Here is a 23,524-nt window from a genome sequence, read left to right as displayed (position 1 = left end):
CTTGAGAGCTCACACAGGACAGCCTTCCCAGCCCCCTCCATGGCCAGAGTCATCCACAGAGATAGATTTTACATTCCATCCTGGAGGCCATAGGGGCTTTGCTGGATAAGGGCAGACTGAGGTAGGCAGACTTCTCAGCAGCTACTGCCACAGGTCAAGTGAGGTGATGAGGGTCTACGCCAGGGGGTGACCGTATCAGTGGAGGGAGGGTGCATGGAAAAGATGCTTAAAAGGTTGGAACGGAGAGATTTGGCAGAGGACTGGATTCGTGGTGACACATGGCCGAAGAGCGAGAGAGTCAGTGGCCAGACTCAGACTCCCTTGCCCAGATCCCCACTGGGGCACCTCTCCTGCCTGCTGCTTTCCTGCTGATTTGGGGGACCTTGTGATGGGGCCCCCAGCTCACTGCTCTGAGTCAGCCTTCCCTTTCAGGAGGAATGAATGCAGAGAAGGGGTGAGGCTGCACCCATGGACACCAGGCAGGATGATGTTGGCCTTGGCTGGGTCTCTGCCAGCCGCTCGATGAGGCCTCTGGCAGCTAGCCCACTCAGTGAGGCAGCCGATAGAGCTCTGGGCGTGGAGTCAGGAAATCCTGAGTTCAAATCCAGTCTCAGACACTTCCTAGCTGTGGCAGCCTGGGCAAGCCACTGAACCTCTGTCTGCCTCGGTTTGCTCCACAGTAAAATGGGGATGATATTAATAATCACCTACCTCGCAGCTTTGTTGTGAGATCAAAGGAGACGCTATTTGTCAAAAGCCCTTAGCAGGTGCCTGACACATAGTAGGGGACGTAGGAATGCTGAATCCGCCTGCTCACCCCCCGGTGCCTCTCAGAGGCATTGGTTGGACCCTGCTTGTTGCCCAGAGAGGGTAGGGCACTCGTTCACCCCAGTAGGATTTAAACACCCACGTTCTCTCCACTGGCCCATGCAGCAGGACTCAGAAATTCACTCTTCCCTCCTGTGTTTCTGAGCCCCTGTGGGGACCTTGAAGGAGAAGGAGAGATCGGACAGCTTCATGGCATATAAAAGATGGAGCACCCCATTCAGCAGCATTCTGATCCTGGCTGGGAAAAGGAACTGGGGGTAGTTGGTAAGAAGACTTGAATACCGTACCTAGGGGGCTGGATCCCAGCCTGCTGTGCCATGGCTGGGGACAGCAGCATCCACCTGCTGGGACCTTCTACTTACCTTTGTGCGACTTCCTTCCTCGCTGAGGTCTGGCAAGGCAGTTCCTAGGGCCCATCCCTGGTCCTGGACACAGTATCTGTCACCCTTCTTGAAGCCTTTTCCTAGGGGACTTTCACACTTCAACCCAGATGAAATCTAGGGTCTACTAGGACCCTCAGATTCTATCAGTCCATGCCTCCTCCCTTCTACTTACAGAGCTGACTTTTTGAATCCAAGTTAGACCTGAGTGTTGTTTCACTCAGTCCAATGCTCTTATCTACTGAGATTTTTAAAAAAATTTTGACTTCGATATCCCACATGTTAGCCATGCCTGCTGGCCCAGTATCATTCTTGAATTTGGTATGTCTTTTTCCCAGTCACTGAAGAATGTTTGCCAGTTCAGGGCAGAATGCAGACCTTCGGGCCATTCCTGTCTCCATGCCACACTTCACCATTCTGGCCCTCTAACCCAATGGGAATCTGCTTTACCCATCTCGCACCCTTGGAGTGTATGTCTCTCTCCATTTTTTCCACAAGAGTAACGGGAGACTCCATCCCGCACCTGGCTCCAGCCTGGGTGAGCTGCTTCGGTCCCTCACCCCACCTCAGTCATACTGTAAGCAGAGCCCATGGGGTCAGTGTGGCATTACCAGGGCCTCTGTGGAGCAGAGCTGTTCCTGCATAAGCATGGTTCCTTTTCCTAGGCCTTCACTAACCATCCCTTTAACAACACAATCTTGAATTGTGCCAGGAATCAGATCAGAGCCCAGTGGCTCATGGTTGCAGACTTCTTTTTTGAAAAATTCTTGGTCTAGCTCCCATATTGCTGAGGATGGCCCAACACCCCTCCCTGCTGGTCCTTCTGGGCCAGTGCCCTTGAACTCACAAGGGGCTGCCGGGAGTTCTCTTGCCCTCTCTGGCAGGGGAAGACGACCTTCCAGTCCCTCCTTCCATGAAACTCCTCCTTCCAATTCAAGCCCAGGGCAGGGCAGCCTAGGATGGAGCAGGGGCCTCACAAGTCCTGTGAGCTGCCTTGCCACTGGCCATCCCTCATGAGACTGGGCAGCCCCTGTTAGTGAACTACTCTCCTTGGGCTGATCCCTTACCCTACTGGGGGTCTCTGGTCTCACCTGGCTGAGGACAGGCCAGGCCACTCCCAGCTCCCAGTTCTATGGAATATTTCAGTTTTCAGGATAGACTAGAAAGAACTTAGGGCAGGAAGGGGCATTGAGGGTAGTCTGCCAAAGGCCTTCACTTCACAGAAAAGGTGCCCAGTGAAGACTGGATCAGCTCTCTCAGGCCTCCTGACCTCCCCTCTTCAGTCACTCACTCAACAAAGAGTCTGCCCTAATGCTAAAGACAAAGAAAATGGTGACAACTTCAGGATGGCAAGTGAACACACAGAGAATTCACAAACTTAGATTTACAAATAAATGAAAAGAAAAAAGAACTTACTTCCAGAAGGCAGACACAAGAACGTCCTTGCTTGTGTGGGGCAGGCCAGGGCAAGACAGGTGAGGGAGATGAAGGGCTCCCCAGAGGCTCTCGGGGAAAAGAGAAGGAGCAAAGAAAGCCTGGGACCTTGCTTGGGGGGGGATGGGACAGTGAAAACTGATAGCTGGGAGAAGACCACAGGACAAGACAATTGTTTTCTCTGCTGAGGACAATACCTGTTGGTATAGGACAGGCCACAAGGGAAATATGTAACTGAGAGGTGATACTCAAGTTAAATAAGGAAAGAGTGGGTGCATGTGGAGCCGTCCTCAGTGAGGTCAAGGGCCCTGGTCCACGAGGGTGGCATCCTTGGGTGCCCACAGACCTGGTGTCAGTGATGGAGCAGCCACTGGCCCAGAGGTGGATGAGAAAGCCTACGGAACACAGGAGAGCTGCTACCACAAGACCAGAAGGAGAAGGGCGAACATTAGCCGACTTCAAGAGAGAAGAGAGCTGTGCTGGCAGGCTAGAGGCTGAGAGCTTGACTTTAGTTCCTGGCAGAATTCTAGAACAGATAATTTGCTGAATGTCTGGAAAAGGACAAGGTGACTGGCAAGAGCCAGCATGGCTCCAACAAGGACTGGCCAAGCTGTGTCAGCCATCTTTTCTTTGCCACAGGCTCACAGGGATGGTGCATCGCTGAATTCCAGGGATGCTGTGAGTGACTGGTCCTGTCTGAAGGTCTCCAGGGAATGAATGAATGAATGAATGAATGAATGGAATGCTTTCCCTGTACCATTCACTGAACATACAAGTACAAGATAGGGAGGAGAGCTTATGAGGACTCTCCACTCTGATGGGGGGAAGATGACACACAAAGGGGAGCTGACCAGGGGGGAGGAGAGTGATGCATGCTGGGACACGATTTGATGGATAGGAAGGCCTGATTCCAGGCAGAGTCCAGGGCAGAGTCCAGCCAGGGCATCCTAGGAATCTGAACTGAGTGAGATAGTTTAACCCTTTTATCAGTGCCTTTGATAAGGACTGGGGGCTTCCTGAGGGTAGGCTCTGGCCCTGCTCCTCCCCTGTCTCTCTTAGCCCAGCCCAGCCTAGCTTAGAAAATGGGGAGCTCAAGAAAGTGCCCTTCCTTATTTACTATGGAGGGCTCTGGACCTAGAGGCTGGAGCTCCTGGGTTTGTCCAGACAGAGCACTCTCTGGGAACATAGGATCTTGCCTTTCTCAAGGTGGCAAGTGGGAATGAGGCTCCCCGGCCCCGCCCCCAGGCAATGTCCTGGAAACTCTGGACACTCACTGACCTCTAGGGATTTGGCCCCACACAATGGGGACTCTGGCTGGAGGCCCACTGCTAATTAGGGGCTGGGATGGCACTTCCCTTTTTTCCTTCCCTCCTTCCCCTAGGGAGGCTTCAGGGCCAGGAGTTGGAGCCCTACACCCCAGCTTTCCCAATGCAGCCCCTATGGCCTGGGCTGGGCTGGGGCCGAGAGCTCACAGGTCACATTCCAGGATGTGGCCAATTCTAGAATGGAACTTGTTGGGTCTCCAGGGACTTCAGGCATGAAGAAAGACACAATTCACCAGCCCTGCCCTCCTCCATGACCCTGGTGATCTGTCCTGATCCCCACCCACCCCCATCCTTCCTTTCCAATAATCTTCCATGTCTAAAATGGCCCCATTCCCATATGGAATGGGGCTGGTGTAGAAAGTGCCTTCCCTCCTCCTGCCACCCCCTGTCATGGGGCCTATACACACATGAGGCACATGTGTGACGTGTCTGAATACAGACTAGCAAACCCGATCATACCCTTGGCTCACTGGTCCAAAGCACCCTCCACTCCCAGCCCTTCTCCCTGAGTCTCCCAGAAAGTGGATTTGGGGTTTAGGAAAGAAGGGACAGGGAGGGTAGATCTGCCTGCTTCCTTGAGGCATCCTATGCCCATCTGAGACTGCTGGCAGGCGGGCAGGGATGCCTTTAGCTGGGCCGGGCCCTGCTCAGGAAGAGACTTGAAGTGACCCCCCCCCCACACACACACACGTGTACATACACACTCTCCCTCTCTATGATTCTCACAGCCCAGAATGGCAGAATGCCCACATGTGCCCACTCTGTGCCACACCATACCCACTGTCTCACTAGCAGCTCCCTTCCCTAGGAAGAGCAGCCATAAGGAAGCCAGTGGGCACAGCATCCTTGTCAATGCCCCCCCTCAGATGGCTCCTCCCTTCCAAGGTGGGGCAGTGGCACCTTCCAGACTCTCCAGTCGGTGAACCTGGCTTTGAGTCTTCCTTGGGTGATGTGGACCAGTCACTCCCCTGAGACTCAGTTTCTTCCCCTGTAAAATGAGGCTAATGATCCTTGCAGGATCAGAATTATCTTGAAGTGAACATTCTATAAACACCTCAGAGAAAACAGAGGGATCCTCACCCCATTACTGACTTGAGGGTCAACTTTGGGGCCTCTGCTCATCACCTATAGCCTGGGGACAAGCGTGCCCAATGCCTCTGCCCTCCTCCAGGAAGCTAATCCTCCACCTTCCCAGCAAGTCTGCTCCATCAAGCTGTAGAGTGAAGGCCAGCCCTGTGTGAGCACCAGCAGTGCCAGCTTGCCTCTCCCAACCCTGCCTGTCCTTCAAGGCCCAGAAGCAGCCCCACCCCCCTGAGGTTTCAGACACACGGACCCACTGTTTCCTGATCTCCAGACATGTCCATCTCCCTCCATCTGCTCGAGCTGTGCCTCATGCCTATAATGTCTTCCTTCCTTTCCCAATTTCACTGCCTTGGCTGCCCATGCACAACATCCATCGTTCATTCCTGCCCCCTCTCCTCCCCCAGGGGCTTCTATGATGGAGAGGGGTCCAGGCCAGCCAGCCTCAGGTTCCCTCCAAGTTGTGGTTCCCTTTTAGCATGCTGTGTGAGAGTGAAAGCCCCAGAGAGTAGGGCGTAGCTTTCATTCTGCTTTGTCTGCATCCCCAGCACTTAACACACCATAGGTGCTTCCTACCTCCCTGACCCTGCCATTCAGAGCCCCCTCTCCCTTTGAGGCTCAGCTCTGGGGAGCCTCTCCATCAGCCTAGGGGAGCAGGTGGGCCCCTCTCCTAGGCCTGGCCTCACATGCCTCCTCTACAATGTGCCTTACCTGGCCTTCCAGTGAGAATATAGAATCCTCAGTTAGGGTGGAAGGGACCCTCAGGATTCAGAGACAGCCTTCCACTATCACACAGACTTGAACTCAGATCCTCTGACTCCAGCTCTACGTTATCTGGAGCTTAACAGAAGCCAGAGAGCTCTGCCCCCTTCACTAGGAAATGGAAGTCTTTCTGTCAGTCACTACCTATTGTCGGAAGAGGAATTTTACTTGTGGGCAGCCTTAGGGTTCTGTTGCTGACCTCCATCCGGAGGGACTGAGGATTCCTGGCCCCCAGTGCTCCTGGCTGCCCTGTACCGGAGAGACCGGGATGGGGGAAAGCCACCGCCCTCCCAGAATGCTTAAGTGAAATTCTGTCACTTGTGGGCTCTCTGCCCCTGCCTCTCTGCTCACCTTGGCCCCAAACCACTGGCTTCTTCTGACGGTCTTCTCTCAACATCCCAGCCGCCATCATCAAGCAGAAAAATCCCACGTTGGACAGCTATGTCTCTATCCATCTCCCAAGTCCCTCTTCACTCTATCAGGAGATGAGCAACCTGTTTCCTCATGTCCTCTGGACTTAGGAATGTCACTGGGCTGATGGGACTTCTCAAGCCATTCCAAGCTGTTGCAAGCCCTGCCTCCCCTCGCCCTGGCTCTGCTTGTAGTGCACAAGTCAACCTTGTTCTTGTGTCTTATAGCCCAGGACCATCCATTCAAGTGCTGTATGAGTTTAGCCACTACCCGATGGGCACTTCCTCACTTCCAGTTCTTTGCCATCATAAAAAGAGCTGCTACTGTTTTTGTGCAAAGTTTCTTCCTCCTTCCCTCCCTCTCTCCCTCCCTCCCTCCCTTCCTTCCTTCCTTCCCTCTTTCCTTCCTCCCTTCCTTCCTTCCCTTCTTCCTTCCCTCCTTCCTTCCTTCCTTCCTTCCTTCCTTCCTTCCTCCCTTCCTCCCTTCCCTCCTTCCTTCCTCCCTCCCTCCCTCCCTCCCTTCCTTCCTCCCTCCCTTCCTTCCTTCCCTCCTTCCTTCCTTCCTTCCCTCCTTCCTCCCTTCCTTCCTTCCCTCCTTCCCTCCTTCCTTCCCTCCTTCCTCCCTTCCTTCCTTCCTTCCTTCCTTCCTTCCTTCCTTCCTTCCTTCCCTCCTTCCTTCCTTCCTTCCTTTCTTCCCTCCTTCCTTCCTCCCTTCCTTCCTTCCTTCCTCCCTTCCTTCCTTCCCTCCTTCCTTCCTTCCCTCCTTCCTTCCTTCCTCCCTTCCTTCCTTCCTCCCTTCCTTCCTTCCTTCCTTCCTTCCTTCCTTCCTTCCTTCCTTCCTTCCTTCCTCCCTTCCTTCCTTCCCTCCTCACTATCAGTGGAGGTATTGCTGGACCAAAGGGTGTGACTTCTGTGGCACAGTTTTCTGTGCTTTCTAGACGCTTTCTTTTCCAGATGCTTTCTAGAATGGCTGGACCAATCCACAGCTCCATCTGGAAGGATTCATAGACCTATTTTCATGCAGTTGATCCGTTGGGTTTTTCTTTTTGCTCGCTTTGCTAATCTGATAGATTATGAGGTAGAACCTTAGAGTTACTTTAATTTGCATTTCTCTAATTATAATTTTTTTCCACATGGCTATGGATAGCTTGGGTTTCTTCCTCTAAAATCTGCCTGTTTGTGTCTTGGACCACATATTAATTGGGGAATGGCTCTCGTCCTTGTCCTTGATTCACAAGTACTTCTCTATCCTGGAAACAAGACCTTTAGCAGAAACTTGTTCCTAGTTATCTGTTTTCCTTTGAACTTCCCCTACATCGGTTTTGTTCGTACAAAGTCTTTTCAATTTTATGTAGCTGCAGTTGTCCACCTTCCTGCCTGTGGTCCTCTCCAGAGATCTGACCTTCTCTTTTCTTTCTGTTGTCATGCTTAGTTGAAGTTGTGAACCTCGTCTTGGTGTGTGGGCCTGATGGCTGCCCAGCTTTCCAGACATTTTTGTCAGGTCATGAGTTCCAGCCCCAGGAGCTTGGGTTCAGCACTAGGTCACTGGGCTTGTTTGCTCCTGAGCTGGGCACCCAGTCACTTCTGTTTCTTGTCCAGCATTAAACCATTAAGGTTTCATGGTATAGTTTATAAAGGTGAACAGTGTATAGAGGTCCTGCTAGCCCCGGCTTCCTTCCCTCTTTTTCCACTATTTCCCTTGAGATTCTTGATCTTTTATTTCCTCAGATGAATTTTGTTATTATTGTTTCTAGCTTCATAAAGTAATTTTTTGGTGGTTTGATTGGTCCATGTCCTATGTTCCAGATCTGACATTCCATGTTCTATGTTCTAAGGGCCCTTCCAGTTCTGACATTTTATGGTCTGGTGCCCCCTCAGCTCTGACTTTCCATCCTTAGATTCTGTCCTGCTCTGACTTCAAATTCTAGAAGTAAGGACTTTTTGGTGTCAGTATTCTGACCTGGCCCACAGGGCTTAACGTTTGTTCTACTTAAGTGGATTATTAGTACCTTCATTTCAGGGATGAAGAAGTCAAGGCTCACAGAAGTTAGCAGATCTGCTCAGGGTTACCCAGATGGGAAGTACGATGATCAGTCTGTCCAAACACCCAGAGTCAGCCTTCTCTCCTAAGATCTGCTCACCCCCAAGTTCACTATGCGAAGACCCATTCGAGTTGGGGTCCTACCCAGGCACCCATACCCCAACTTGAGCTGTGTGACCATGGCCAAAGAACGCTTAGGATCTGTGAGGATGAAAATCAGAATATCAAATCAGAACCATCACATTTGAAAAATGAGAGGGAAGTGACCATCACATAGTAACTCAGGGGCAAAGCTTGGCCTGGAGCCCAAGCCTTCTAACATCGAGTTCAGTGTTCTTTCCTCTAGAACGTTTCTGTTTATCCACTCACTCATTCGTTCATTTAATAATATCTCACACGCCATTTGCAGTGTGCCTAATGCTACTTCGAAGGAAAAAATAAGGCTGTTGCTTTGAGGAAGATGCTTCCAGGAGTCCCAGTGTCAGAGCTGAGTAGGAAGGAGGGAAGGGGTCTCAAAATCGTCTTGTCCAACCTGCCTCTGTCCAAGAAACTCCTCTACATCATCTCCAAGAAGTGGTCATCCAGGCTCTGTTTGGAGCCTTGCAAGGACAGGGAACTCACTACCTATTGCACCAGCTCATTCCACTTGTACAGCTCCCATTAGGAGGAAGCTTTCCTGGGACCACAGCAGACAAAGTCTGTCATCTTCTCTTAACCTAGCTGGGGAGGTGGGTTATACATACAAAGAGTTGATAAAGGGTCCCAGTCCAAGAGGGACCACAAGCATGTGCTTTCTCAATTCTTGTGCCTAGTTTTCATAGTTTTGCTGTGTCCTCCCTATTCCTCTTTCCCTGCTCTCAAATGGCATGCCTGTGCTTGCTTCTAAATGCCATTAATGGGCCTGTGTTCCAAAGCCTCTGTGGCCCCAGCTTCTAATCTGCTGTGTCTGGGAAACAAGATAATTAAACTGATTGTGACTGAAGGAAATGGGTGATGGCTAAGGATTATGGCCACAGGCCCCAGGTGGAAGCCAGGGCCTTGGTTCCCCAGGACACCTGGGCTTCCTGCACCCCCAGATCCCTCAGACTCTTGCTTTGGTTCATGGCTTTGTGGGGAAGGTAAGTACCCTTGGGTTAAGCCAGGCCTGCTTGGAGGGGAGGTCAGGACTTTAGTCCTTGGCCTTGTCTTGTTTTGGGCTTTTCCTTTTCTCTAATTCAGTTGACATGATGGGGAAAAAAAGGCCATCATCACCTCAGTCCTTTAAATCCCAGGGAGCTTCCTGGAGGAGGCAGACTTGCAGGGAAAAGAGGTCTCAGGAGGCTTCCATTTGGAAGATAATCTAACTCAGCCAGCACTTAGGATCACTTATTTGGTTCAGGTGAAGATTCTAGGGTCAGGTCCAGAGGGCCTTTGGAGGTCAGTAGCGGGAGGAGGAGTCTGGAAGGGATATTCTGGGAACTGTGGCTCTTGACTGGGGAAGCCATCCAGTTCAAGCATGTAGAGGCTCCTGCTCTGTGCCTGGCCCCCGGGGCGGGGGTCACTAGAGAGGAAGACAGAAAGGGCATATGGGTGCCTGTGTATACATGTGTGAGTATATATGTATACATACAGATGTATGTGGCTTCATGAAGAGGGGGTTGGGTTCTTGTGGAAGCTGGGGAAAGTGGAGAAAGGAAAGACAGCCTGTGCAAAGGTATGGAGGTGGGAGATGGATCATGAATGTGGGCAGGAGGAAATCTGCAGGTGTGACTGAGAATGGGGTTGCATAAAGGGCCACAGGGGACCTGGGGGCCTGGGAGGACTGGGGGGACTGAAGGCCCTTCTGAGAGACCTGAGGGAGCTGGTGAAAGTTCTTGTTCAGGACCATCAGGTCTAGATGCCAGTTGATATTTGAGGCAAAGTGAACATTCTATCGGCTGGCTCCAGAGGCTTAGGGTGAGGTGGGGGTGGCTGCCCCAACATGGGACAACTGACTGTGTGCCAGGGAGGAAGGGGCTTTCCCATTGGTCCCTACAGCTGTGCCCCACTAGCCAGGTAGTGCCCCACCCCATTCTCCTGACACACCCAGCAGGCCAGAACAGAGGTGGCCTCAGACAAGCCAAGGGAAGCCCTGTCTTCAACCAGGCACATCTGAGCTCCACCTGGGCCTACACTTCAGAAGAGGCTCTACCCATTGGCTGAGGGGAGCTTCCCACAGCCTGTGCCCCACTCGACTCCTCAGCATCTCAGACTCTCCCCAAACAACCCCAAAGCGAAGTCCCCCAGCCCTGCTTGAAGCCCCTTCCCCAACCTCCAGTCCAGCAGCAGCATCAGATTCCATGCCCTCTAACACCCCAAGGTGGGAAAAGTGCTATCCTCACTCTATTCCCTCTGAGCCAACAAGGATGGGCAGGATACTAACCCAGAACTCTTGAGTCCAGACAAGTGACCTTTTTCTACCATAGCATGGATTCCCAGCCTGGGGGGAGGGCTGCGATGCCCTCTGAGTCCCGAGGGGCCTTCGAAAGTAGAAGTAGGGCTGTGCCCGACAGGCTGGGGGCATGAAGATGCTCCATTACTCCCCCTTGACCCTGAGGAGTTGATAGTTGGGGGCTTTCCCAAGAGCTGCATGGAGGGCGGTGAGCCAGTCCTTCCCTCTGTGGAGGAAAGTCCTGCTGAGCACCTGTCCTCACTAGGCTTCCCTTTGGTTCCCTCCTACCTCTGCCCTAATGCAGACACTGTCCTAGGTACTGTGGGGTGACCAAGGTGTCTTCAAGAGGCTCCTCACAATGGGAGGGTCTCTGGAGAAACCCTGAGGCTCCAACCAGGAGGAGGTTAAAGGTGAAGAGGTTTGGCTGAGAACCCAAGGCCAGGGCCAGGTGAGGACAGTCTTAGAAAAGAAGAAAAATTCAAAGCAAGTAAAGGAAGCCATGGCATCTGGCCTTGGCTCCAGGCCGGGCATCAGGTCCCCAGGGCCTCCTTCTCCCTCAGATTCCCTTCTGGAAAAGGAGGGCTTCAGCACACCCACGGGAAGCAGCTGGTGTTTCTAAAGGCTGAACTAGTTGGGTTCTGGGGGCCACGGGAGTTGCGAGGGCACCTGGCAGTGCTGCCCCCCTGGACATCCTGAATGTGGCCGAGCCAGGTGGGGCAGGCGCTCTCTGTCTGTCTCTCCATCTGACTCTGTCTCTGCTTCTTCCTCTGTCCCTTTCTTTGTGTCTCTGTCTCCACATGTCTCTGTGTCTCATTCCATCTTTCTGGCTTTCTCTCTCTCTCTCCCTCCCTCTCTCTGTCTTTTTCTCCCTATCAATACTTCTTTTCCCCACTTTTCTCTCTGGACTTTTATCTTATCCTGTCTCTCACATTCTCCCCCTCCTGAAAAATGAAAAAGCAAAGGAGGAGACTGGCTGGGGACAAGGCTGGGGGAGCAGGCAGGGGTGGCTGGGGGCCTGGTGCTCCTTCGGCTCTAGGGCTGAGGTGCCCATTTGGGCCAGCCCAGCCCATGGGGGGCTCTGGGCCTGGCCCCTGGCAGGCTTTTGTTGCCAAGAAGACGCAGCTCACATGGTTCCTTGGCCATCTACCACCCGCTCTACCAAAACAACACTGATGAGTCTTCACGTAAGTGAACCAGAAACATGTGGATTGAATTTCCCTTTGACACAAACATGAGTTTGGTGGAACTGGAGCTGGGGGGAGAGCAGAGGTCGCAGCACAGGCTCAAGCCCTGTGGATGTGGAACAAGAAAAGGACTAAGAGGTTCTTGACTTTGGGCTTGGCTTCTGGGGGGGACAATGGCCCTGAGGACTCCCAGTGAGGGGACAGTGGACATCGTGAGATAAGAGTCCAAGGCTTGGGTTCAAATCTAGGCCCTGCTGCCTGCAGGGTCCCAAGTCAGGACCTCACTGGCACAGGGCTCAGAGCTCTGTCTCTAGAATCATCTTGGTCCACACAGAAAGTCCTTGGGTGACAAGCCATTGGGAGGTCAGACATGGAGGCCCTTGGTCCCAGGCAGAGCCTTTCTGAGCTTTCCCATGAGGAGAAGTGATCTAAGAGCAGGGATGGACCTTAGGAGTAGAATGTGGAATGTCGGGTCTGCGGTAGACCTTGGAACATGGAATGACAGGGCTGGGATGGACCTTAGAACATGGAACGGCAAGACTGGGATGGACCTTAGGCCCTAGAATGTGGAATGTCAGGTCCTTATTCCTTTCCTTCTTGACTACTCTGCAGCTGTCTTGGACAGTATCTCCTCCTGGATACTTTCTTCTCTCTGACTTTTCTCCTGGCTCTCCTCCTCTCTCTGACTGCTCCTTCTCTGTCTCCTTTGCTGAAGTCTCCTCCAGGTCATGCTCTCTAACCACTCTAACCCTAGACCCTGTCCTGAGCCCTCTTCTCTTTTCCCTCTATAGGACTTCACTGGGTGAGCTCATCAGCTCCCATGCATTTGGTGACCATCTGCATATGGAGGATTATTTGGCCCTGACCTTTCTCCTGACCTCCAGCCTTGCCTCACCATCTTGGACTTCGACAACTGGATGTTCCATAGACGCCTTAAACTCAGCTGAGTTTACACTAAAACTGAGCTCATTGTCTTTCCCCAAAAACATCCTCCATTTCCAAACTTCCCCATTACTGATGATGGACACCCCCTCCACCCACTCAGACATAAGTGTAGCCTGGGGGTCTCCTCATTTCTACCTTTATTTCTACTTTCTCCTGCTCTTTGGCCACACCCTCTGTCTCCTCTGACCCTTCTCTCACCCTCACCTCATACTTGGACCAATGCTAGGAGGAGGGGTCTGCCTGCTCCAGCCTAGCCTAGCCTAGCTCTCCCTCTGCCTTCAAGATTCAGCTCAAATAGCCCTTTCTCCAAGAGGCCTCCCTACTCCTTCAGGGCCCCTCCCTCCACTCCCCCCTTACTCCCCCAGGCCCCGACCCCACTCATGCTGCCTTCTCTTCTCTACTTGGCCTAAAGCTTGTTTGTACATAATTTTTTGCAGCTTGTCCTTGACAGGGACTGTCTTTTGCCTCTTTCTATCCCCAATGCTAAGCACAGTGCCTTCCTGGCACACAGGAAGTGGTTAATAAATGCGCTCTGACAGGGACCTGTCTTCTTCAAACTCCTGGAAGCTTTATTTATCCATGGCCTGCAAACCTCTCCCCTTCTCTGGGCCTTACCTTCCCCATCGCTAAACTAGGGATATTGGATTGGACAAGCTTGAAGTTTTCTCCTTTGCTCTCATGATTCGATATCTGCCCCTGCCAAGCAAGGACTGGCTGGTGTGGGGCAGGGTCCCACGTGGGCTATGCCCTTTCTCCCAGACTGAGCTCGACCTGAAGGCAGGGACCCTATGGCCCTTCTCCTTTCAGGCCCCGAGTGAAGGAGGAGCCATACATTGGAACGGACTGGTGCTTGATCTCTCATGTCCTTCAGGCATGGCCTTCCAGTATCCACCTTCTGCCCTGGGTCTCAGCCTTGGCAGAACAGAATGGTCAGTGAGGGTTCTGGGAATCCTCTTGTCCCCATGGTGACTCAGCTTTGGGAACAGCTAGACCTGAAGCTGACACGTCTGGGCCCCAACCTCTTTTCATGCTCACGGCTTTGTAATGGACTTCCTAGAATTTCACAGGGAATTACACCCCAAATCTGTGCCCGGCCCTGCCGAGCAACAGGAGTTTCCATGGGACTAAAGATGTGTATGTTCGACCAGGATTACGGGGGCTTGGATCCAGGCAGCCTGACTGCACCATGGGGTGAGGGTGGGGGCTGGGCCTGGGACCAAAGGGCATGGGTACAGCCTCCCAGGCCAGACGGTGGTCAGGGAGAAGAAAGAAGAGGGACATCTATTGCATACAGCCCAGACTGAGACCCACATCTGGGTACCTCTGGCCCTGGCCCTGGTCCTGCCCTGCCCCTACCCCTGCCCTTGGCCCTGGCCCTGGCTGGGTCCTACCTCTGTCTCCTTCTTCCATATTAATCTTCTTAGGGGTCTGGCTCACAGGAGCACCCCCACCCCCAGCTTTTACTTCTAACCAAGGCATGAGGGAGTCACAGGCCTTGACTTCACTGCCACTGCCTGGCACTGTGAGCCTGCCTGAGGGTCCTTTCTGGGACTCCTCAGGGGCATCCAGGCCCAGACTCCGGGCTTTGGTCTTTCATCTTCAATGTGACTGAGTGACTGAGTGATGCCCATCGGCCAGTCAATGAGCATTTAATAATCAGCTGCTCACTTTGGGCCAGGCTAGGGGCTGGGGAGGGGGCAACAAGGAATGAAATGTCTGTCTCCCCCACAAGATCACAAGGCCCTTCCCTGGTCTCTGGCATGTTGCAGGTGACATGGGGCTTAAAGGCCATCTAATCCAACTCTTCATGATAAAAGTGGAAGCTGATGCCCAGAGGAGGGGAAGACTGGCAGACAGAGCCCAGGGACTGGGGCATAGCCATCCTCAGTCTCAGACTCTAAGAGTGAGAGGGGATCTAGCCCCTCTGCCCTGTCTGCCAGCCCTCCCAAGTGGGTGTCCAGCCTCCTCTAGAAGACCTTGAGTGACAGGGCACTCACTACCTCCCTCCTGTTGGGGGATAGCTCCCTCGCTCTTGTTTGGGGTCTCATGAATCCCCTGCTTCAGCCTTCCACCCAGCCCCTCATCCAAGGGTCCTTCACCTCTTGTGTCCCAGATCTCTGTCTAAGCCTCAGGACGCCTTCTCAGAATTACATGTATGGTAACAGCAATACTGTTTTAAGAACTACGCTGAGGGGATAAATGTGCAAAGGAAAGTGCAGAGGAATCCATCCGTGTTCACAAAACCTCTGACGTCCATCCGTTGTCCCTTGTGGTGGCCTGTGAGGGTCCACGGACCTCAGGACTGGACAGAGGCCAGGGGTGACTGGGTCTGGTCTGAAGCCTGGTGGCCAAAGGCCTGAGTTGTGCAACTGAGCAGACCGAGAAAGGAGCTAATCACCTCCCCATGACCAACCACTTGCTGGCAAAAAGACTTTGGAGGAAAGAGCCAGGGAGGGGACAGGGGAAGGAGGCTCTTATGTAAATAGCCAGGATAGCCTGACTCAGCCATTGAGGCTCCCCAGGGGTACCTTCCCTCGCCCTCTCTTCCCACGGACGACCTGAGAGGTGCTGGGATGGGAGGTGTCCCACAAGGCAGAGCAGGGAGACAGATGTTCAGACAGGCTCTTTGGACTTCCAGCAGGAGGCCAGCTTAGAGGTTGCTCTGTTAGAGATCCCACAGTGACCTGAGCGCTGCTCCCTCTGGGCTCTCCTCCCCCTCTGACTGTTTCTTCTCAGCCTCAGGTGGGTCTTTCTCCATGTTCTGTCCAAGGTGCTCCTCATCCCTCCTCCCCCATCAGCCCGAGCCCCAGGTTCAATGACTGTGCCTGTATGAAGAGTCCTGCATCTCTCTGCACAGCCCTAACCTCTCTCTTGAGCTCCAGGCTCTCACATCTGAACTCAATCTGCCCCAAATGGCATGACACATTAGCTTTCTCCCCTCTCCCTGGCAAAGGCATCGCCATGCTCCCAGCTCCCCAGGCTTAAATCCTAGACTTTCTTGTCCCCTAACCCCAGGCCCATCAAATTTACCCTTCTAATATCTCCCAAGTGAGTCTGAGTCCCCCTGGTGCAGACCCTCATCACCTCCTGTACAGCCTATAACAATGGCTACTGGGGGTCTGCCTGGCGGCTCCCTGGGAAGTCTAGACCTCTTTCGCACTTTTCTTCTTCTCACCCTTGATTCTCCTCCCTGCCCTCTGATCCAGGGTCACTGGCCTCCTGACTGCTCCTTGGACATGACCCTCCATGTCTCTCAGGCTGGTCGGCCCCCTGTCCTGGATGCCCTCTCTCTTCACAGCCTCCCCGGCTTTCCTTCCATCAGCCCCTTCTACCTGCTCCTTCCTTCTGTCACACCCTGGGGCATTTTCATGGTGTTTCTCCCAGTAGCAAGAGTACCCTCTGAGGGCTCTGTCCTTCCTTCATATTCCCAGGACCTAGCCCAGTGTCTGGCACACAGGAAGAGCTGAAAAAATGCTGGCTGCCACACTGACCAAACAATCTTATCTGGTCAAAATACTCATTGTATTAAGGGGAAAGAGGTCCAGAAAGCTTTGCTTTTATCCTGTTCTCCAGTGAGGGAGAAGCTGCTGCTCATGATAAAAGTGGAAGCTGATGCCCAGCTGATGCCCTTGGGTCACGGGTGCAACCGACCGGACCCCATGTCCTTGGCAGAGGCCCTCCCTGAGCTCCTCTGACTCTTCCCTAGTAGGGTTGGGCCTGGCAGTGTTCCAGGCACCACCTGCCTCCCTCGAGATGCTTCAGCCGTGGATCCAGATACATCCTGAGAAACATCTCGAAGAGCACACATGTGTGAGTCAGGACAGATTGATAATCAAGCATTAGCCCTGCCATTTGTAAGGTGTGATCCTGGGCAAGTCATGTTCTACCTTGAGCCCCCCTGGTTCATGGCATCCATGTGAGAAAAGCCCAGGGCCACCTGCCAGCCCTAGACGAGGCCAGTCATCGCTGAAGGGAGAGATGAGGCTCCTCCTGCCTTTGCCAGCACCTACCCTCAGGTGCAGACCCTCATTTGTCCATACAGAGCCATTTGCACGCCCTCTCCCCATTAGAGTAGGGGGCATGTGCCCTGCTGAGTACCTGAGGCTGATGCATCATTGGCTGTGTGGGCAACCAGCAGCCTCACTGCACCAAGGTCAATGTGCAAAGTGCCTTGATGACCGCCTAGTGTGGCCACACCAGGGGCACCGCCAGCTCAGCAAGGTACCCATGTAGATCTGGGGGCATGATTGGAGGCGTCAGATTTACCGAAATGAGGCTGCCCAAAATTCTGGGATGTGACCCCAGACCAAGGGGGCAGCTTCATCTCTCAACAGAAGGGCTGCTGCTGATGAACCAACCCTCCACAGCAGGTAGTGAGCTCCCTATCTGTGGGGGGATGTCCTCTGAAGGAACTACTTGCCTGGGTGGGGAGCCTTGGATCACATGATCCAATTTCTCCTTGTCCTGAGATTCTCCCATCAGAGCAGCTCATCTTTCTCAAGCCCCACAAGATGGTGAGGGTTTTCTTCTCACTCTTCAGCTTTTTGAAATGTTTTCTGCCCATCCTTCCATTCAACCCTTACAACATTCCTATGAGGTTAGCATAGATGTCTTTACCCCCATTTTACAGATGAAACACTGAGGTTAAGTCACTAACCCAAACTTATGGAGCTAATGCCTGAGGCAGGATTTTAGTCTAGCTCTGCCTGACTCTAGGTCCGTCTAGCTTGGGGTGTGCCAGGCTACAATGTCTGCCCTGGCTCAGGCCCATGTGGGATAGGCCCTTTCTTACTCCTTGGGAAGCAGCCATAGAAGCCCATCACCACCCAGACTAACACTTTTCCAGGCCTTGAGAACACCTGAGTCTTATTCCCAGGGACTTCAGGATGACGGGGGACGGAGAGCAGGACCTGGGCTCAGCATGGCAACCAGGAGGGACCCTGCCCCCCTCACCCCTTCAAACGCTGCCTCCCTCCATGGGCCCCTCCTGCCCAGCTTGGAGGAAAGCAGAGATATTCTTATCAGCGGGGCCGCTGGCTTGGGCTTGGTCCATCAAATAACTAGAATTCCTTCTCTCGGACACATCTGTTCCTGATGGAGGTGAGGGCAAGAATTACAAATAAGGGGCAGAGAAATCGCATTAGGCCTCTGGGGTACAGCAGCTGGGGGAGGGGAGGCGCTCTCCGTGCCCCCTTTTGGGGAGGAAAGCCTGGGGCCGTGTCCAGGGGGCAGCAGGGCTTGTCTAGCCCAGAGACCAGGGTCTGTCCCAGACTTCTCAGCCTCAGTTCCCTACCGGGCACAGGTTTCTTGCCTTTAAAAATCCCCCAGCAGAGTTGGCCCCTGCCTCCCCATCGCTGCCTCTGACTGCCTGGCTCCTCCAGCAAGGAGACTTCCACCCACCCTGCCTGAGTTAGTGGAAAGTCTTCTTTCACTTGGTCAGAAATCAGATTCCTCTGACTTCGACCTGATCTGACCGCATGAACTGTTGGGAAAAATGGAGGGAGAAGCAGCTATGCGACCTCGGGCGAGTCTCTTCCCCTTTGGCCTCTGCTACCCTTTAGTTAGGACAAGGCAAGGGGACCAAGATGACTTCTGGAGCCCTTTGGGCTCTATCCCTGAGATCTGGAATAACAAACAGAAAGAGAGAAGGAGGTAAAGCTTGGGGTAGAGGCACAGACAGCCACAGAAACGGACCCAAGAAAAGGGGCTGACTGGAGTGGCAGCACAGTTAACAGAAACTTGAGAGGCGTCCACCTGCCAAGTGTGCCCTCTCCTCCTCACTGCATTTGTGAAGGGCAGCAGAGGCTGCGACTGATGCCCAGGAGGGAGAGCAAAGGCCTATGGGTGCAGATGCCTTGTTACAAGGTGGAATTATTGGGGAGGGGACAGAGGAAAGGGAACAGGGGACTCTCCTTTTCCCATGAGTTCCTGAGCACAGCTGCTTTCCATAGGCTAGAACCTCTGGAGCAAGAGATCTGCAAGGGATGGAGAGAAAGGAAGGAGGGAACAAGGAACCCCAGATTCTGGAGGGAGAGAAAGAAAAGTCCTTAGAGACAATCTGATCCAAGCCATTCATTTTACAGATGGGGAATCTGAGGGCATTGGAAAAGAATACAACATGGCAGGGACAGGATTTGAATTCAGGTCCTCCCAATGGAAATCCAGGGCTGTCCCTCCTCACTAGGGCAGATAGAAAGACGAACAGGGACTGACCCAAGTTGGCGAAGAGCCAGAGCCTGACTTGTCCCCTTTGCCCACTTTGCCCCCTTCTAAACACATTCTGAGACATTTGGCGAGTAGCCTCTGTTGTCCTGGCCACCCCATAAGGCACAGTGGCTGCCTTGCCTGACCGTGGGGTCCCTTTGGCTCCATCCCAGGCAGCCCTCCCCAGCACTGGCACAGAGGGCTCCCCCCATCCCGCTGAGCCTTCAGGAGAAGGAGAGGCTTGGGAGCGGGAGCCGCTGTTAGCCCGGGCCAGCAGAGGGGAGGGAGGGAAGAGGGAGGGAGCCCATGTTTTGCTTTACCAGTGTAAACAGATTGTTTCTGTCTGCAGAGGGTGGGATGGGGTGGGGGTGGGGCCGCGTTGTCTTGGGCTTTGTTCTGCTCAGAAAAAAAGGCCCAAAATGTGGGTCACAAACCACAAGAGCTCTGCGCTGGGCCTGACTAGCGCAAACAGGCCTTCCCTCGCTGCTTTCTGGCTGGCCTGGCTGCCCGAGATGGAGCTGGCCCCAGCCCCACCACTGGAGCCCAGCCTTAATGAGGGAGGCCTGGCCCAGCCAGGGGGGCCTCAGCCTTCTCATCCCTCCAGGCTCTAGCCCTGGCACTTTCCCTGGGCCCCCTGGACAGGCCCCTGCTTTGTACCCTGGGGTCTAGAGTAAGTAACCCTACGGGCCTGCTCTGGGCCTCAGTTTCCTCATTTGTAAGATGAGGAAAGGAAGGTTGGACAGGGTGGGCTCTGAAGTTCCTCCTCATTGAACACTTTGTGATTGTCTGATCCCCAGGCAAGGCCCTGGGGGCAGACAGAGCATGAGGCTGGGTACCTGTGGGAGCCTTGTCTGGAACCCACAGCTGAGACTACTCAAAATCAGTGACCAAAGCGTTCACAGTGGGAGGGTGGGTCACCATGAGCATCCTGAGCTCAGGTTTTTGGGGAACAAAAGAACATCTTCAGCTTGTTTTACCTGGAGAAGAAAGGGTTAGGGTTTGGGTACTGTAATAACTCAGGGGTGAGGAGCTGAGGGTCTGCACCAAAGTAGGGGCTGGGTCAGAAGAGAGATCACACAGGTCTGGGCCCAGCCTGGATTTGGGGGCAGCATGAGAGAGGGTGAGAGCTTTGGGAATGGGAGGATGGTGGGGCCTTTGGCAAGGATAGACGTTTTGGGCTGAGTGGCCATGAGAGGGGCAGTGGAAGCCATTTTGGACGTGTTGAGTTTCTGGAGTAAGGGACATCAGGACAGAGTTATCCAGAAGAGCTGCCCCTGAGCGCAGCTGGGTTAGCCTTTTCTGGTTTGCCCCAGAGACTTCCACAGGAGGCCCCTGTGGAAAGTGTTTTTCCAGACCCATGTTAGATCGATGAAATCCATGGTGCCTTCTAGCCCAGAGAGTCTGGGACGCTCAGCCTTTGAGGCTGGACTCCACAGCTCTGAGAGCCTCTAGAAAGGCCCCCCTGATGGGGGCATCAGAAAACAAAGCATGACCTTGAAGTCAGCAACAGCTAATTCTCTTCTAACTCTGAATTCACATGAGAGCTGGGGTGGAGGGAGGGAGGAGGCAATGAGAAGACTCAGTACATGTCCTGGGGACATGGCAGACCCAAAGCTACATCAATCTCAAGCTGCAGTGAGAGAGGGAACAGCACTAAGGAGTAGAGGTACCTGGACTCCATCCTGCCTTAGTCTCACCAGGAGGATGAGGCCCCACAAACGAGAAAGGAGCTTCAGGGTGTCCAGAGGAGGGACTGGAAAGAGTTTAGGTCCACGTTCGATGAGGATCAGTTGAGGGAAGTGAAGGGGAAAGGGGAGATGAGAAGATTCAGGTAGGGCCATGAGAGCTATCCCATGGAAAAGGGTCTAGCCTTGTTCTGCTTGGTGCCAGAGGACAGAAAAGGAACAGTGGGGGTACATCAAAGAGGCTGATCTCAGACTTCCTAATAGAACCTTCAGAGAGTGGAAGGAGGTATAATGTGTGTGTGTGTGTGTGTGTGTGTGTGTGTGTGTGTGTGTGTGTGTGTGATCCTCCTCCTCATGTTACAAAGGAGGAAACAGGCCCAGAGTAGCAAAGAAATGTAGTGATGGTGACGCAACTTCCAGCTAAGGCTCCTTGTTGGGAATTTTTGTCAGGATCCATTTGTACCAGGAGGTCACTGTTATTAGACCAGCCTGGAGAACGGAGGGCTTGTGTATGTTGGGAAGAAATGGGGCACAAGGTGAGAGAGGAGGGTGAGACCCAGAGGGGAGGAGGAGAACCTGAGTCTCCAAAGGAGCTTTTGTATAGTCAGTCAACAAGTCAATGGGGGAGGGGAGGAATGCGGCCCCAAAGACGGGCCCAGGCTTCCATTCTCAGCTCTGCTCAGCAGCACACAAAGAGAAGGGAAGGGGGCAGATGATGGGAGGGATCCAAGGCTGGGGCTTAGCAGGATGGAATTAGGAATAGAACTGGGGAAAGGGAATCAGGGTGGAGGACAGTGGGTAGGTTCACCAAGGAGGTGAGATAGGGAAGAGGGGAGCCCATCATCCGTTTAGGGGCAGCAGCTTGGGACAGAGCTGGCAGGTCTGTGGTGATGACAGAGGATAGGACTGGGGTAGGATGCTCAGGGAAAGATGATGATGAAAAATGACCATGAGATGAAGGATGTGTGGACCCAGAAGGTAGAGCATGGGTAGTTGATGGCTGCCTCTTCCATGTAGCTGGGGTGCAGTAGAGGGGTGGTCACTCACTTCTCTGCTCCGGGGACTCCCCAGACCTCACCACTTTGGCTTAGCAGACTCTTCATCCCCTAGAACATCCCTCTGCCATGCTGGGCCCCTTCTATCATCGCCTTCTAGGGGACTGCCATGTTGGGCAAGGATAGCCACGTTTACTTCCCCTCCTGCTTGGGTGCCTGACCTTCAGGTCCTTTGTTTTTTACCACATACCTGTGTGCCTCATGTAGGTACTCCCCTCTGCCCCATTCCTTTCATCCCACCATCTTTCTCCTCCCTAGAATGGTGCTTACCTTGGAGACTGTCTTTCTTTTTGCTTCTATTTGTATCTCTAGTCCTTAGCACAGTGCCTGCATACAGTAAGCACTTAATAAATGTACATTGCTTGCTTGACTGAGAGTTGAGGAGATTGGGATGTCTGAGGTATCACTAGATATGTTGAAATCCCCTAGTGAGAGGGCCCAGGATGAGGAGAGAAAGCCATGAGGGGGATGTTGAACCCACAGAGGAAAGAAGGAGAGTGTCTGGGGATGTGCAGACTGATGTGGACTGAAGGAAAAGTATGGACACAGTGAGTCCCAAGAGTTGGAGAAGATAGTAGAGGGAGAGTCTGGAAATGGCGATGAGGAGCAAGGAATGTTCTGGTTCCTCCTCCATGACCAGTCTGAGGGAGCGTGGGCAGGGGAGTCCTGTGGTTGGGAGAGAGCTAGAAGGTGGAAGGAGTGAGCAAAAGGCCTCTGGAGATCAAGGGCAGCCTTCCAAATGGCAAAGCAGAAAGAGGGGGGCATGGGTTGGCTGAGGAGGGGAATGGGGTCTTTAAGATCATTCCTTTAGTTAGCGCAGGATTAATGGGAGGGCGGGACTTGACACAGATGAGAAGCCCCAGGTGTGGAAGAGGAGAAGGTACAGATCTTGGCATGGCGGCCTAGAGCTTGGGAGCTCAGCATCAGGAGAAGGGGTGTCCAGGGGTGATAAGGCTGAGTTTTGGACTGGACACACTGGCTGTCAGGTGCTGGATGAATCTCCAGGTGAAGTTCTGCATGAGGTAGGGGGTGTCATTCTCTGAAGAGAGGAGCTGCCCTTCTTGGTTGAAGGGGGGCCTGCAAGTCTCCCCTCTGCCATCAAGGGCTTTGCTTGGGTCTGCCATCCAACTTCTGTGGAGAGCAGACAATGAGGGCTCTGCCATTTATGGGATTCTCATTTCAGTAATCAGGAGAGTGAGCTGGAAGGATGGGCAAAGGAAGAGGGTGGAGTGAGAAGCATGTGGGGAGAGGTATCCCCCCTCCTGTCCTACTCTGGGCAAAGCTGACCTCACCTTCTTCCCACTCTCTGCCTCTTGGACATGCTGCAAAAGCTGTCAGAATAATGTTCCTAAAGCACAGACCTGATCACGTCATGTCCCTCAAGAGCCACCCATGGCTGCCTGCTCAAATTCCTGTTAGTACATCAGGCCTTCAGCATCTTCCACCATCTGGACCTGGCGCTCCTTGTGGACCCTTCCCCAAAGAAGCAGGAGCTCCGGGGAGGCCTGGAGCTCCCTGCCCCGACTTCTGTCTCCCCTCCACCTTGCTCCAATGCTGTCAACGGCTTTCTATTGCTTAGGGTTCAGGATCCTTCACCAGGAGGCCCCAGGGCTCCTTCTAGTCCTTCTGAGTGGACTTGCTAGAGGGCAGGGCTCCTCTCCTTCCCATCCCTGCCTCCCAAGCCTGGGCCTCCAAGAACCGCCATTTTCTTTCTTTCAGACTGTGTTTGTCTCCATCCTGTTCCTCAGGCCTAAAATGGCGTCCCTGGCTCCCCATCCCCC

The sequence above is a fragment of the Notamacropus eugenii genome, chromosome 2 (assembly GCF_028372415.1).
Source record: "Notamacropus eugenii isolate mMacEug1 chromosome 2, mMacEug1.pri_v2, whole genome shotgun sequence".
Classification (NCBI taxonomy): domain Eukaryota; kingdom Metazoa; phylum Chordata; class Mammalia; order Diprotodontia; family Macropodidae; genus Notamacropus; species Notamacropus eugenii.
The sequence above is the reverse complement of the archived record's forward strand: the minus strand, read 5'-3'. Positions refer to the sequence as shown.